Below are 17,077 nucleotides of genomic sequence, written 5' to 3'. Positions count from 1 at the left end.
TGTGAGAATTGCAGAAAATCAGCTGTGGTTGAAGGTGTTTAGGGAGTCAGTTAGGAATGAGACAGAAGCTTACAGATTCTGAAAGGTCACATTGAACTGTGTAGCAAAATTAGCAGCTCAACCCATCATGGATTAATTCAGTGTTCTCAGCTCTCTTTTGTGGTCTTTATGACCCATTCTTCCACATGAAGCTTTTTATTTAATCCTTAAGGGAGCCTTGCCAGATGGGTGTTATGACCAATGCCTGAAAGAAGATATTAAGGTTTCAGTGTGGCCCCTCAAAGCACAGATGTTAGAAGTTTCATTCCTAGTGCAAACAGTTTTGGGAGGAAAAGATTACATCATAAGGGCTGTGCCATCATCTCAAGAGAGTATTTGTTATGAAAAGCTAAGCTAGTTCTTTCTTCCTTGCTCTATTGAATCCTCTTGTTCTTCTACCTTCTACTACAAGATGACACAACATAATCAGCCTAACCGGAGGTAATACATTGGAGCTGCATTTCTCAGCCTCCAAACTTTAAGAAATAATTTCCCTTTCCTTATAAATTGCCAAACCTGTGATATTCTGCTATAATCCTGCCAACTAAAACACAGTAACTAAAACCCAGCTCTTTTCTGTACCTAGAGCCTATGTTAGCACCTTCCTCACTCAGCCCTCTATTTCTACCATATTGTTCAGTGTATGTGGATTCCTTGGCCTCCCCTCAGCCATATTTTGATTCCTTTCTTTTGTTGAATATGAATTTTTTTTCCTTTGTATAACATATTCTGATTACAATTTCCCTCCTCCAACTCCTCCCAGTGTCTCTCAGCCCCCACTCCCACCAGATTCACACCCTTTCTGCCTCTCATTAAAACATAAACATTTGGCTCCTCTTCCTCTGCTCCAGGCCTCTTGACCTCACAGTGTTGCCAAAATGTCGCTTTCTAACAAACTGACTTTGGACAAGCTGGATGTGAAGAGGAAGTGGGTCATGATGAGGGTGAACTTCAATGTTCCTATGAAGAACAGCCAGATAACAAATAACCAACAGATCAAAGCTGCTGTTCCAAGCATCAAATCCTGTTTGGACAATGGAGCCAAGTCAGCTGTCCTTATGAGCCACCTGGGTCAGCCTGATGATGTTCCCATGCCTGACAAATATTTCTTAGAGCCAGTTGCTGCAGAACTCAAATCTCTGCTGAGCAAGGATGTTCTGTTTTTGAAGAATTGTGTGGGCACAGAAGTAGAGAATGCCTGTGCCAACCCAGTGCCTGGCACTGTTATCCTTTTGGAGAACCTTCGCTTTCATGTAGGGGAAGAAGAGAAGGGAAAAGATGCTTCTGGAAACAAAACTGAAGCTGAGCCAGCTAAAATTGATGCTTTCTGAATCTCACTGTCCAAACTAGGAGATGTCTATGTCAATGATGCTTTTGGGATTACACACTAAGCCCACAGCTCCATGGTGGGTGTGAATCTGCCCCAGTAGGCTGGTGGATTTTTGATGAAGAAGAAGCCAAACTACTTTGCCAAGGCTTTAGAGAGTCCAGAGCAACACTTCCTTGCTATCTTGGGAAGAACTAAAGTTGCAATAAAGATCCAGCTGATCAATAATATGCTAGACAAAGTCAATGAGATGATAATTGACAGTGGAATGGCTTTTACCCTTCTTAAGGTACTCACCAACATGTAGATTGGCACATCTCTGTATAATGAAGAAGGAGCCAAGATTGTCAAAGATCTCATGTCCAAAGCTGAGAAAAATGGTGTGATGATTACCTTACCTGTTAACTTTGTCACTGCTGACAAATTTGATGAGAATGCCAAGACTGGCCACGCTACTGTCTCTTTTGGTATACCTGCTGGCTGGATGGGCTGGGACTGTGGTACTAAGAGAAGCAAGAAATATGCTGAGGCTGTGGCTCAAGATAAGCAGATTGTTTGGAATGGTCCTGCTGGGATATTTGAATGGGAAGCCTTTGCCAGGGTATCCAAGTCACTCATGAGTGAGGTGGTGAAAGCCACTTCTAGGGGTTGTATCACTATCATAGTTGGTGGAGGCACTGCCACTTGCTGTGCCAAATGGAAAACAGAGGATGAAGTCAGCCATGTGAGTACTGGGGGCAGTGTCAGTCTAGAGATCCTGGAAGGTAAAGTCCTTTATGCAGCAGATGCTCTCAGCAATGTTTTGCATTTTCCTGCCTTTGGTTCCTGTCCACAGCCCCTAAGCCAAGCCAGTGTTCTCCACATCTCCATATGGTGTTAGTGCAAGATGCAGCACCAGCATCCCTTAAACAGATGCACAGAATCTCAGCTCAAGTCTTTGCTGCATTGGGATCTGTCTACATTCTTCAAGATCCCATTTAATTCCTTAGTGAATTAAACCATTGTACATTGTAGAGGGCATCTATTTAGATTCTCTCTGTGAAAGGAGGTGAGCTGCAAAAGCTTAGCTCTCTGAGTGCAGCCTCTGGTTAACTTTGTCACTGTTCATGACTCATCATGGAAATACAATGAAATTCTAGCTGTAGTTTGAAGAAGTTGATGATCTATTAAACAATAAAGATGTCCACTGGGCATCTTAGCCATTCTGACTGGTGTTAGGTGGAATCTCAGGGTGGTTTTGATTTGCATTTTCCTGATGACTAAGGATGTCTAGAACTTCCTTAGATGCTTCTCAGCCATTTGATATTCTTCAATTGATAAATTTTGTTTAGCTCAGTAACCCATTTTTAATAGGGTTGTTTGATTCTAGGTTGTCTAAATGCTTGAGCTCTTTGTATACATTGGATATTAGGCCACTATCAGATGTGGGGTTGGTAAAGATATTTTCCCAATGAGTTGGCTGCCGTTTTGTTTTCTTGAAAGTGTCCCTAGACTTATAGGAACTTTGCAATCTTATTAAGTCCCATTTGTCTATATTTGACCTTAGAGCACGAGTCATTGGTGTTCTGTTCAGGAAATTTCCCCCTGTAAATATGTGTTCTGAGGTTTTCTCTACTTTCTATTCTAATCGTTTCAGTGTACCTGGTTTAATGTGGAGATCTTTGATTCACTTGCACTTGACCTTTGTACAAAGAGATAAGAAAAGTTCTATTTTCATTCATCTGCATGCTGAGTGCCAGTTGAACCAACACCATTTTTTGAAGAGACTGTCCTTTTTCCAATGAATGTTTACAGCTCCTTTGTCAAAAATCAATTGACCATATATGTGAGGGTTCATTTCTGAATCTTCTATTCTGTTCCATTGATCAACTATCCTATCTCTGTACCAGTACAATGCAGTTTTAAACACAGTTGCTTTGTAATGTAACTTGAGGTCAGGGATGGTGTTGAGGATGGATTTCACTATTCTAGGTCTTTTGTTATTCCAGATGAAAGTGCACATTGCTCTTTCAAACTCTATGAAGAATTGGGTTGGAATGTTGATGGGGATTGCATTGAATCTGTAGATTGCTTTTGGTAACATGGACATTTTTACAATTTTGATCCTTCCAATCCATGAGCATGGGAGATCTTTCCATTTCCTGAAGTCTTCTTCGATTTCCTTCTTCAGAGATTTGAAGTTCTTGTCATACAGGTCCTTCATTTTCTTAGTTAGATTTACACCAAGGTATTTCATATTGTTTGTGACTATTGTAAAGGGTATTTTTTCCCTAATTTCTTTTTCCACGTGTTTGTTTTTTGAGTACAGGAAGGCTACTGTTTTGTTTGAGTTAATTTTATATCTAGCCACTTTGCTGAACTTGTTTAACAGCTGGAGAAGTTCTCTGGTGGAATTTTTGGCGTCACTTATATACACTACCATGTTATCTGCAAACTGTGATATTTTTACTTCATCTTTTCCAATTTGTATCCCTTTGATTTCCTTTTGCTGTCTAATTGCTCTGGCTAGGACTTCCAGTATTTTGTTGAATAGGTAGGGGTAAAGTGGGCAACTATGTCTAGTCTCTGATTTTAGTGGGATTGCTTCAAGTTTCTCACAGTTAAGTTTGATGTTGGCTATTGGTTTGTTGTATATTGCTTTTATTATGTTTATGTATGGGCCTTGAATTCCTGTTCTTTCCAAGACTTTTAACATGAAATGGTATTGAATTTTGTCAAATGTTTTTTCATCATCTAGAGAGATGACCATGTGGTTTTTTCTTTGAGTTTGCTTATATGGTAGATCATGCCGATGGATTTCCGTGTATTAAACGATTACTGCATCCCAGGGATGAAGCCTACTTGATCATGATAAATGATCATTTTGAAGTGTTCTGGATTCGGTTTGCAAGGATTTTGTTGAATATTTTTGCATCAATGCTCATAAGTAAGATTGGTCTGAAGTTCTCTTTCCTAGTAGGGTCTTTGTGTGGTTTAGGAACGAGGATTATTGTGGCCTCAAAGAATGAGTTAAGTATTGTTTTTTCTGACTCTATTTTGTGGAATAGTTTGGAGAGCATTGGTATTAGGTTGTCAATAAATGTCTGATCGAATTCTGCACTGAACCCATCTGGACCTGGGCTTTTATTTGGTTGGCAGGCTTTTGATGACTGCATCTACTTCTTTAGGTGTTATGGGATTATTTAGATGGTTTACCTGGTCCTGGTTTAACTTTAGTATCTGGTAGCTGTCTAGGAATTGATCCATTTCCTCCAAGTTTTTTCAGCTTTGTTGAGTATAGGTTTTTGTAGTAGGATCTGATGATTTCTTTTTTTTTTTTTTTTGATTCTATATTCTATATTCTATATTCTATATTCTATATTCTATATTCTATATTCTATATTCTATATTCTATATTCTATATTCTATATTCTATATTCTATATTCTATATTCTATATTCTATATTCTATATTCTATATTCTATATTCTATATTCTATATTCTATATTCTATATTCTATATTCTATATTCTATATTCTATATTCTATATTCTATATTCTATATTCTATATTCTATATTCTATATTCTTTTTTTAAAAAAACTTTATTTTACAAAACAAAGATAAATGTACAGATTTTAAACATTTTTTGCTTAAAATTATACTTTTTTGTCAGTACTGTTTTTTCAGACATTAAAATAATTTTTACATAAAACCATGTGAATACATTTTTTTTAGTCAGTACTTGATTTTTTTCAAGGGCCTGACAGTACACATTGAAAACCCAATAGTTACAATAAGCGTAAAGTACATGCAAAACAAAACGAAACATGGAAACAGTCAAAGTCTTCTTGTTTGTAAATATATGTATTTTTTTTTTTTTTTTGTTTTCTTTATTTCTTGGACTTCATACAGTCTGTGAGTTGTTTCTGGGGGAGTGCAAGCCTCTAGGGTTAGCATCCCAATATCAGTGACTGCATATTATGTCTGTTCTTTTGTGACTGGGTTATCTCACTCAGGATGATATTCTTTAGATGCAGCCATTTTCTTAAGAATTTGGTTAAGTCATTGTTTCTGGTGGCTGAGTAGTATTCCATTGTGTATATGTACAACAATTTTTGAATCCATTCATCTTCTGAAGGACATCTGGGTTCCTTCCAGCTTCTGGCTATTATAAATAGAGCTGCTATGAACATTGTGGTGCATATATCTTTGTTGTGTATTAAAGTGTCTCTGGGGTATATGACCAGAAGTGGAATAGCTGGGTCTTCAGGTAGTACTATATCCAATTTTCTGAGATATCGCCAGAAAGATTTCCAGAGTGGTTGTATTAGCTTGCAACCCCACCAACAGTGGAGAAGTGTTCCTCTTTCTCCGCAGCCTCGCCAGCATCTGCTGTCATCTGAGTTTTGGATCTTGGCCAATCTGACTGGTGTGAGGTGGAATCTCAGGGTTGTTTTGATTTGCATTTCCCTGATGGCTAAGGATGTCAAGCACTTCCTCAGATGTTTCTCGGCCATTCGGTGTTTCTCAACTGAAAATGTTTTGTTTAGCTTTGTACCCCATTTTTTAATAGGGTTATTTGATTCTCTGGTGTCTAGCTTTTTGAGTTCCTTGTACACCTTGGATATTAGGCCTCTATCTGATGTGGTGTTGGTAAAGATCTTTTCCCATTCTGTTGGTTGCCGTTTTGTTTTCTTGACGATGTCCTTAGCCTTACAGAAACTTTGCAATCTCATTAAGTCCCATTTGTTAATCTTTGACCTTAGAGCTTGAGCCATTGGTGTTTTGTTCAGGAAATATTCTCCTGTACCAATGTGTTCTAAGGTTTTCCCTACTTTCTCATCTAATAGTTTCAGTGTATCTGGTTTAATGTGGAGATCTTTGATCCACTTACACTTGAGCTTTGTACAAGGATATAAGAAAGGGTCTATTTTCATTCGTTTGCATGTTGAGTGCCAGTTGGACCAGCACCATTTGTTGAATAGGCTGTTTTTTTTCCATTGAATGTTTACTGCTCCTTTGTCAAAAATCAGGTGACCATATACATGAGGGCTCATTTCTGGATCTTATATTCTATTCAATTGATCCACTTGCCTATTTCTGTACCAGTACCATGCAGTTTTCAGCACAATTGCCTTGTAATATAGCTTGAGGTCAGGGATAGTGATTCCCGCAGATGTTTTCTTGTTGTTGAGGATGGATTTCGCTATTCTAGGTTTTTTGTTATTCCATATGAAATTGCACATTGATCTTTCCAATTCCATGAAGAACTGGGTTGGAATTTTGATGGGGATTGCATTGAATCTGTAGATTGCTTTTGGTAGGATGGCCATTTTTAAGATGTTGATTTTTCCAATCCATGAGCATGGGAGATCTTTCCATTTTCTGAGATCCTCCTCAATTTCTTTCTTTAGAGGTTTGAAGTTCTTGTCATACAGGTCCTTCACTTGCTTAGTTAGAGTCACACCAAGGTATTTCATAGTTTTTGTAACGATTGTGAAGGGTACGTTTTCCCTAATTTCTTTCTCCACATGTTTGTCCTTTGAGTACAGGAAGGCTACTGATTTGTTTGAGTTAATTTTGTATCCAGCCACTTTGCTGAACTTGTTTATCAGCTGTAGGAGTTCTCTGGTGGAATTTTTGGGGTCACTCAAGTACACTATCATGTCATCGGCAAAGAGTGATGTTTTCATCTCTTCCTTTCCGATTTGTATCCCCTTGATCTCCTTTTGCTGTCTAATTGCTCCAGCCAGGACTTCCAGTACTATGTTGAATAGGTAGGGGGAGAGTGGGCAGCCTTGTCGAGTCCCTGATTTTAGTGGGATTGCTTCAAGTTTCTCGCTATTAAGTTTGATGTTGGCTGTTGGTTTGCTGTATATTGCTTTTATTATGTTTAAGTATGGGCCTTGGATTCCTGTTTTTTCCAGGACTTTTAACATGAAGGGGTGTTGGATTTTGTCTAATGCTTTCTCAGCGTCTAGTGAGATGACCATGTGATTTTGGTCTTTGAGTTTGTTTATATGGTGGATTACGTTGATGGATTTCCTTATGTTAAAACCATCCCTGCATCCCAGGGATGAAGCCTACTTGGTCATGATGAATGATCGTTTTGATGTGTTCTTGGATTCGGTTTGCGAGGATTTTGTTGAGTATTTTTGCATCAATGTTCATAAGTGAGATTGGTCTGAATTTCTCTTTCTTTGTAGGGTCTTTGTGTGGTTTAGGAATGAGGGTTATTGTAGCCTCAAAAAATGAGTTGGGTAATATTCCATCTGATTCTATCTTTTGGAATAGTTTGGTGAGTATTGGTGTTATATCCTCAATAAAAGTCTGATAAAATTCTTCACTGAACCCGTCTGGACCTGGGCTTTTTTTAGTTGGGAGGCTTTTGATGACTTCTTTTATTTCTTTAGGTGTTATAGGGTTATTTAGATGGATTACTTGGTCCTGGTTTAATTTTGGGACCTTGTATCTGTCTAGGAATTCATCCATTTCCTCCAGATTTTCCAATTTTGTGGAGTATAAGTTTTTGTTGTAGGATCTGATGATTTCTTGAATTTCCTCAGTTTCAGTTGTTATGTCCCCACTTTCCTTTCTGATTTTGTTAATTTGGATACTCTCTCTTTGCCCTCTAGTTTGTCTGGTTAGGGGTTTATCAATCTTGTTGATTTTCTCAAAGAACCAACTCTTGGTTTTGTTGATTTTTTCAATGGTTCTTTGCTGAGAAGAAGGTGTGTTTTTTTGTTTTAGGATGAAAAGTTCTGTATATGTCTATTAATTCCAATTTGTTCATAACCTCTGCTAGTTTCACTACGTCCTTGTTTAGTTTCAGGTTCCATGATCTGTCCATGAGAGTGGGGTGTTGAGGTCTCCCACTATTATTGTTTTGGGTGAGATGCATTTTTTGAGCTTTAGTAGGGTATCTTTTATGAATATGGGTGCTCTTGTATTTGGAGCATAAATATTAAGGATTGAGAGTTCCTCCTGATAAATTTTCCCTGTAATGAGAAAGAAATGTCCTTCCTTGTCTTTTTTGATAACTTATGGTTGAAAATCTACTTTATTTGATATCAAAATGGCTACTCCAGCTTGTTCCTTGGAGCCGTTTCTTTGTAAGGTTTTTTTTTTTCCCAATCTTTTACTCTGAGATAGTGTCTGTCTTTGTCTCTGAGATAAGTTTCCTGTATGCACCAAATGCTGGATTCTGTTTATGTATCCAGTCCGATAGCCTATATCTTTTTATTGGTGAATTGAGTTCATTTATGTTAAGATATATTAAGGAATAGTGGTTTTTGTTTCTTGCTATTTTTTGCTTTTAGAGGTAGAATTTTGCCTGTGTGTCTTTCTACTTTTAGTTTTCTTGCTTAATTACTTTTTTGTTTTTACTAGGATGTAGTTTCCCTCCTTGTGTTGAGTTACACCTATAACTCATTGTAGTGCTGGATTTGTGGTCAGATATTGTGTAAATTTAGTTTTGTCCTATAATATCTTGGTCTCTCCATCTATGATGATTGAGAGTTTTGCTGGTTATAGCAGTCTGGGCTGACACTTGTGTTCTCTTATGGTCTGCATGATATCTGCCCAGAATCTTCTACCTTTCATAGTCTCAGTTGAGAATTTGGGTGTAATTCTGTTTGGTATTCCATTATATGTTTTATGACCTTTTCCCCTTACTGCTTTTAGTATTTTTTCTTTGCTTTTGACACTTGGCGTTTTGACTATTATGTGTCAGGAGGAATTTCTTTTTTGTATACTCTATTTGGAGTTCTGTAGGCTTCTTTTATGCTCATGGTCATCTCATTCTTAATGGTAGAGAAATTTTCTTCTACAATTTGGTTGAAGATATTTACTGTGCGTCTTTGTTGCTATTTTTTGCCCTCATTTATTCCTATTATCCTTATGTTTGGTATTCTCATTGTGTCCTGGATCTCCCGGACATTTTGGGTTAGGAGTTTTTTGGCTTTTGCATCTTCTATGACTGTTTTGTCTATGTTTTTAATGGAGTCTTCAGCCCCTGGAATTTTATCTTCCATCTTTTGTAGTCTGTTGGAGATGCTTGCATCTGTGACTCCTGATTTCTTTTTTTGGTTTTCCACCTCCAGGATTTTCTCTTTTAGTATTTTCTTTATTGTTCCCAAATCTATTTTCAATTTCTTCATCTGTTTGATTCTGTTTTCTTCTAGTTCTTTGATTTCTTTGAGTGTTTTTTCTTTAAAAGCTTCTATATTTTTATGGTTGTCCTCCCGTTCTTGTGAAGTGAGTTAGTTGTTCATGCTCTTCTCAATGATCACCATCATTATCTTGAGGTATGATTTCAAGTCTGATTCTTTTTTTCTTTTCTGGAGTGTTTGGCATTCTGCTGCTTGCTGTGATGGGAGAGCTGGGTTCGGATGTTGCCAGGTTGTCTTGGTTTCCATTGTGTAAGTTCTTTCGCTTTCCTCTTGCCATCTTGTTGGCTGTGACTATATGTGATCTTGCTGTCAGTGACGGTTCTCATCCCTCCCATGTACCTGGCCTGTGTCCCTGTTTTAAGTGGCAAATAGCTTGAGCATTTGCTCCACACTCAAGGGCCTTCCTGGCAGAGAGCGAGTTTCTATGGCAGAGTTCCAGCTCCCCTGGACCAACTGGAGGGCCGTGCCTCCCGTGTGCTAGGTGTAGCCCTCTCTGTGCCCCAGCTACTCACAGCACAGTCTTGCCAGGCCTGTGTCCCTGTATCTCTTCTGTTCCGAGTGGCAAATGGCCTGAGCATTTTGTCAGCATGTGATGGCTTTCTGGGCGGATACCAAGTCCCTATTCCAGGGTTCCTGCTCCAGTGAATCAATGTTGGGTCCGGGAGCGCTTTCCTCGTGCTCAGCCCAGACCTCTCTCTGCTCTGGCCACTCATGGCACAGTCTCACCAGGTCTGTATCCCTGGATCTCTGCTGTTCAAGGTGGCAAATGACTTGAACGTTTGTCCCCACGCAAGGGCCTTCCAGGCAGACACCTTGTCCCTATAGCAGAGTTTCTGCTCCCCTGGACCAACTGGAGGGCTAGGCCTATTGCATGCCTAGTCCTACCCCTCTGTGCCACCTGGACACTTTATAAAAATACAGTTTCCTGGGTATTGTCACTATTACCCAGGCTCCAGTATTATAAATTTCAATTTCTTATTAGAATCGCCAGGCTTGTCTTAAGATTCTACTTTCCCCAAAAACATCCCTGGTGAGACTCCACAGGTGTGGATGCTGTTTAAAAAATCTGCTCTAAGGGGAAGGCTTGAAGGAACATGCTGGGCAAGAAGGTTCAGACTTGACAGTGACTGATGAGAGTGTCCCAGGGAGAGGGACCAGTGGGGGTGCAAAGGACTGGCAGAGTTTGACTCATCTGAGTTTACAGGCATCTCAAACCCATGAGCCAGCACAAGATCACAGCATATGGGATTCATCCTTAGCCACAGCAGCAGCCAGAAGCTAGATTGTCCTCACTGTACTTCGTAGTACAATGTGGTTTGCAACCTTCCTACTGCCATGACTCTTTTTTACAGTTCCCCATGTTGTGGTGACCCCCAACTATAAAATTGTTTTTGTTGTTACATTATAATTATAATTGTGCTACTATTATGAATTATAATGTAAATATTTGATATATAGGATATCTGTAGGAGACTCCTGCAAGAGTCTTTTAACATCTGTCCACCTCACCTCCACCCTCCCCACATAACTCCTCCACCAAAGTGATTATGAACAACAGGTTGAGAACCACTGGCTTCGACAATGCTCTTTCTATAGGCTAGGGTACAGGAGCATGTTCCAAGCTTCCCTGTAGATAATGGGCCAAAAGAATCACGGTGCACTTTAATTCATACAGGCTGATGGCCAGTCCAGCCTCGTTCCTGGACCCTGTCTCTTGTCCCTACAGCACCTCATCCTCCCTTTGCCACCCTTTGCTCCCTAGGTGCCGATAAATTCTACCAAACATCCTTAGCTTTGCTACCCTGAATTTCATTTCCACCCTTGCTTCTAGTACTTAGTTATTCAATATCTAACAAGTACATCTAACAAGTTTTTTTTTCCTGGCCACTTCTGGATGTTCAGTTAGCCTGCTTCTCCAGGGAAACATGAGACATCTTGTCCAAACAGAAAGAGAAAAGTCTCTGCTCCCTAGCTTGGTCAGCCATTGCACATGGCTGTCTTCATCTCTCCAGTCACTAAGATAGCTGGAAATCCAGCGTTTTCCTACTGGTCATGCATTTCACTGGGGGTGGGCAGAGACTGTGTAAATGATACTCATGTGAGGATAGCTATAAGGGTACCAAATACCTATATCTATTCTTTTTTTTCCATTAACTTTATCTTAAAAATTAAGATAAATGTACAGATTTTTAAGCATTTCTGCATAAAAGTATACAAATACATTTTTATAAGGTTGCAATTAAGTATTTGTGGGTACATATACATACACATATGTATATATGTAACAATAATATAGGAAAGGAGGTTATTAATTTGAGGAGATAGGAGAGAAACTGAGAGAGGTTGTAGGAAGGAAAGGGGGATGAGATAGGGTTCTATTTTAATTGAAATATATATTTTTTCTTGATCTTCACACAGTCTGTCAGTTGTTTCTGGGGTATTCAGAGCTATCTGGGTTTAGTATCCCATTATCAGTGACTGCATATTATGTCTGTTCTTTTGTGACTAGGTTATCTCACTCAGGATAATATTGTGTAGATGCATCCATTATCCTGAGAATTTCGTTAGGCCATTGTTTCTGATAGCTGAGTAGTACTCCATTGTGTAAATGTACCATAATTTTTGTATCCATTCAAATATTGATGGATATCTGGGTTCTTTCCAACTTCTAGCTATTATAAATAGAGCTGCAATGAACATAGTGGTGCATGTATCTTTGTTGTATGTTGGAGCATCTCTGGGATAAATGCCCAGAAGTGGAATAACTGGGTCTTCAGGTAGTACTATGTCCATTTTTCTGAGGAACTGCCAGACTGATTTCCAGAGTGGTTGTATCAGTTTACAACCCCACCAGCAGTGGAGAAGTGTTCCTCTTTCTCCACATCCTCGCCAGCATCTATTGTCATCTGAGTTTTGGATCTTGGCCAATCTAACTGGTGTGAGGTGGAATCTCAGGGTTGTTTTGATTTACATTTCCCTGATGGCTAAGGATGTTGAGCACTTCCTTAGATGTTTCTCAGCAATTTGATATTCCACAATTGAGAAATTTTTGTTTAAGTCTGTACCCCATTTTTTAATAGGGTTGTTTGATTCTCTGGAATCTCGCTTTTTGAGTTCTTTGTATACCTTGGATATTCGGCCTCTATCTGATGTGGGATTGGTAAATATCTTTTCCCACTCTGTTGGCTGGCGTTTTGTTTTCATGATAGTGTCTTTAGCCTTACAGAATCTTTGCAATCTCATTAAGTCCCATTTGTCAATCTTTGACATTAGAGCTCTAGCTATTGGTGTTCTGCTTAGGAAATTTTCTCCTGTGTCTATGAGTTTTAAGGTTTTCTCGACCTTTTCATCTAATAGTTTCAGTGTACCTGGTTTAATGTGGAGATCTTTGATCCACTTGCACTTGAGCTTTGTACAAGTAGATAAGAAAGAGGCTATTTTCATTCTTCTGCATGCTGAGTGCCAGTTGGACCAACACCATTTGTTGAATAGGCTGTACTTTTTCCATTGAATGTTTACAGCTCCTTTGTCAAAAGTCAGGTGACCATATACATGAGAGCTCATTTCTGGATCTTCTATTCTATTCCATTGATCCACATGCCTATTTCTGTACCAGTACCATGCAGTTTTCAGCACAATTGCCTTGTAATATAGCTTGAGGTCAAGGATAGTGATTCCCGCAGATGTTTTCTTGTTGTTGAGAATAGATTTCGCTATTCTAGGTCTTTTGTTATTTCAAATGAAATTGCACATTTCTCTTTCCAACTCAGTGGAGAACTGGGTTGGAATTTTGATGGGGACTGCATTGAATCTGTAGATTGCTTTTGGTAAGATGGCCATTTTTAAAATGTCAATCCTTCCAATCCATGAGCATGAGAGATCTTTCTATTTTCTTCTTTAGAGGTTTGAAGTTCTAATCATACAGGTCCTTTACTTGCTTAGTTAGAGTCAAACCAAGGTATTTCATGGTTTTTCTTACTATTGTGAAGGGTATCTTTTCCCTAATTTCTTTCTCCACATGTTTGTCCTTTGAGTATAGAAAGGCTATTCATTTGTGTGAGTTAATTTTATATTCAGCCACCTTGCTGAACTTGTTTAACAGCTGTAGGAGTTCTCTGGTGGAATTTGTTAGGTCAGTTAAGTACACGATCATGTCATCTGCAAATAATGATATTTTTACTTCTTCCTCTCCTATTTGTATCCCTTTGATTTTCTTTTGCTCCCTATTTGCTCCGGCCAAGACTTCCAGTACTATGTTGAGTAGGTAGAAGGAGAGTGGGCAGCCTTGTCTAGTCCCTGATTTTAGTGGGATTGCTTCAAGTTTCCCACCATTAAGTTTGATGTTGGCTGTTGGTTTGCTGTATATTGCTTTTATTATGTTTAGGTATGGGCATTGGATTCCTGTTCTTTACAAGACTTTTAACATGAAGGGGCGTTGAATTTTGTCAATTGCTTTCTCAGCATCTAGTGAGATGACCATGTGATTTTGGTCTTTGAGTTTGTTTATATGATGGATTACATTGATGGATTTCCATATGTTAAACCATCCCTGCATGCCAGGGATGAAGCCTACTTGATCATGGTGAATGATCATTTTGATGTGTTCTTGGATTCGGTTTGCAAGGATTTTGTTGTGTATTTTTGCATCAATGTTCATAAGGGAGATTGGTCTGAGGTTCTCTTTCCTTGTAGGGTCTCTGTGTGGTTTAGTAATGAGGGTTATTGTAGCCTGAAAAAATGAGTTAGGTAATTTTCTATCTGATTCTATTTTGTGGAATATTTTGGAGAGTATTGGTATTATGTCTTCAATAAATGTTTGATAAAATTCTGCACTAAACCTATCTGGACCTGGGCTTTTTTTGGTTGGGAGGCTTTTGATAACTGCCTCTATTTCTTTAGGTGTTATGGGATTATTTAGATGGTTTACCTGGTCCTGATTTAACTTTAGTATCTTGTATCTGACTAGGAATCCTTCCATTTCCTCCAGATTTTCTAGCTTTGTTGAGTATAGGCTTTTGTAGTATGATCTGATGATTTGTTGAATTTCCTGTTTCAGTTATTATTTCTCCACTTTCTTTTCTGATTTTATTAATTTGGATACTCTCTCTTTGCCCTCTAGTTAATCTGGCTAAGGGTTTATCAATCTTGTTGATTTTCTCAAAGAACCAGCTCTTGGTTTTGTGGATTCTTTCAATGGTTCTTTTTGTTTCTATCTGGTCAATTTCTGCCCCAAGTTTGATTATTTCTTGCCATCTACACCTCTTGGGTGTATCTGCTTCCTTTTGTTCTAGAGCTTTTAGCTGTGCTGTCAAGTTGCTGATGTATGCTCTCTCCAGTTTCTTTTTGGAAGCACTCAGCGCTATGAGTGTTCCTCTCAGTACTGCTTTCATTGCATCCCATAGGGTTGGGTATGTTGTGTTTTTGTTTTCATTGAATTCTAGAAAATTGTTGATTTCTTTCTTTATTTCTTCTTTGACCCTGCTATCGTTTAACAGAGCGTTGTTTAGTTTGCATGTGTATGTGGGCTTTTTCTTGTCTTTGTTGTTGTTAAAGAGAAGCCTTAGACCATGGCGATCTGAGAGGATGCATGTGAGTATTTCAATCTTGTTATATCTATTGAGGCTCGTTTTGACCAATTATGTGGTCAGTTTTTGAGAAGGTTCCATGAGGTGCTGAGAAGAAGATGTATTCTATTTTATTAGGATGATATGTTCTGTAGATATCTATTAATTCCAGTTGTTTTATAACCTCTGCTAGTTTTACAGTATCCTTGTTCAGTTTTTGTTTCCCTGATCTGTCCATTGTTGAGAGTGGGGTATTGACTTCTCCCCCTATTATTGTGTAGGGCACAATGTATTTTTTGAGCTTTAGTAGGGTTTCTTTTATGAACATCGGTGCTTTTGTATTTGGAGCATATATGTTAAGGATTGAGAGTTCCTCCTGACAAGTTTCTCCTGTAATGAGTAAAAAGTGTCCTTCCTTATCCTTTTTGATAATTTTTGGTTGAAAATCTACTTTATTTGATATTAGAATGGCCACTCCAGCTTGCTTCTAGGTGCCATTTGCTTGGAAGGGTTATTTCCCACCCTTTTACTCTGAGATAGTGTCTGTCTTTGTCTCTGAGATGAGTTTCTTTTATGCAACAAATTGCTGTGTTTTGTTTATGTATCCAGTCTGAGAGCCTATGTCTTTTTATTGGGTAATTGAGTCCATTTATGTTAACAGATATCAAGGAATAGTGGTTGCTGTTTCCTGCTATTTTTGTTTTTGAAGGTTGAATTGTGCCTATATGTCTTTCTTCTTTTGGTTTTCTTTCTTAAGAGTTTTCTTCTTTTTACTAGGATGTAGTTCCCCTCATTGTAATCGGTTTTCCACCTATAACTCGTTGTGGTGTAGGGTTTGTTTTCAGATATTGTGTAAATTTAGTTTTGTCTTGAAGTATCTTAGTCTTTCCATCTATGGTGATTGAGAGTTTTGCTGGGTATAGCAGCTTTGGCTGGCACCTGTGCTCTCTTAGGGTCTGCATAATGTCTGTCCAGGCTCTTCTAGCTTTCATAGTCTCTGTTGAAAAATCGGATGTGGTTCTGATTGATCTGCCTTTATATGTTACCTAGCCTTTTTCCCTTACTGCTTTTAATATTTTTTCTTTACTTTGAGCACTTGGCATTTTGACTATTATGTGTCGGGAGGAGTTTCTTTTCTGATCCAATCTATTTGGAGTTCGGTAGGCTTGTTTTATGTTCATGGTCATCTCAGTCTTAAGGGTGGGGAAGTTTTCTTCTATGATTTTGTTGAGGATATTTACTGTGCCTCTTAGTTGATATTCTTCGCCCTCTTCTATTCCTATTATCCTTAGGTTCGGTCTTCTCATTGTGTCCTGGATCTTCTGGACATTTTCGGTTAGGAGCCTTTTGGTTTTTGCATCTTCTCTGACTGTTTTGTCTATGTTTTCAATGTTGTCTTTGGCCCCTGAGATTCTCTCTTCCATCTCTCGTAGGCCATTGAAAATGCTTGCATCTGTGTCTCCTGATTTCTTTTTTAGGTGTTCTAACTCTAGGGTTATCTCTTTTAGTGTTTTCTTTATTGTGTCAATTTCCATTTTAAATTTCTTCTTCCATTCCTTCATCTCTTTGGTTCCGTTTTCCTCTAGTTCTTTGAGTTTTTGAGTGTTTTTCTTGTTTCCTCTTTAAAAGCTTCTACTTCTTTATGCTTTTCCTCCCATTCTTGTTTAAAGATCTCTATCATTGTCTTGAGGTATGATTTTAGGTCTGGGTCTTCTTTTTCTTGTGTGTTTGGCATTCTGCTGTTTGCTGTGATGGGAGAGCTGGGTACTGGTTTTGCCAGGTTGTCTTGGTTTCCCTGGGGTACGTTCTTTCCCTTTCCTTTTGCCATCTTATTGTCAGTCTTGTGTCCCTGGCTCACTGCTGGCTCACCACTAGTTAACTGCTGTTCCACACCTGTTTCCCTGGATCACCTGGCTCCCTGCTGTTCCTGGTGGCCGGTGGTCCCACTGGAAATAGCTGGATGCAGGGTTACTGGTTGCTGGAGCAAGCTGAAGCA

The 17,077-nt window shown here is 38.7% G+C and overlaps 1 pseudogene across 1 annotated transcript; it reads left to right on the top strand.

Moving 5' to 3' along the window:
- The first annotated feature begins 917 nt into the window (after window positions 1-917).
- LOC308439034 (phosphoglycerate kinase 1-like) lies at window positions 918-2,246 on the top strand (annotated as a pseudogene). The gene has a single exon. The product of its transcript is annotated as a phosphoglycerate kinase 1-like (transcript).
- Window positions 2,247-17,077: the final 14,831 nt, after the last annotated feature.

This window comes from Micromys minutus, assembly GCF_963924665.1.
Source record: "Micromys minutus genome assembly, chromosome: 1".
Taxonomy (NCBI): domain Eukaryota; kingdom Metazoa; phylum Chordata; class Mammalia; order Rodentia; family Muridae; genus Micromys; species Micromys minutus.
Note: the sequence above shows the minus strand (reverse complement) of the source record. Positions and strands in the feature narration are given on the sequence as shown.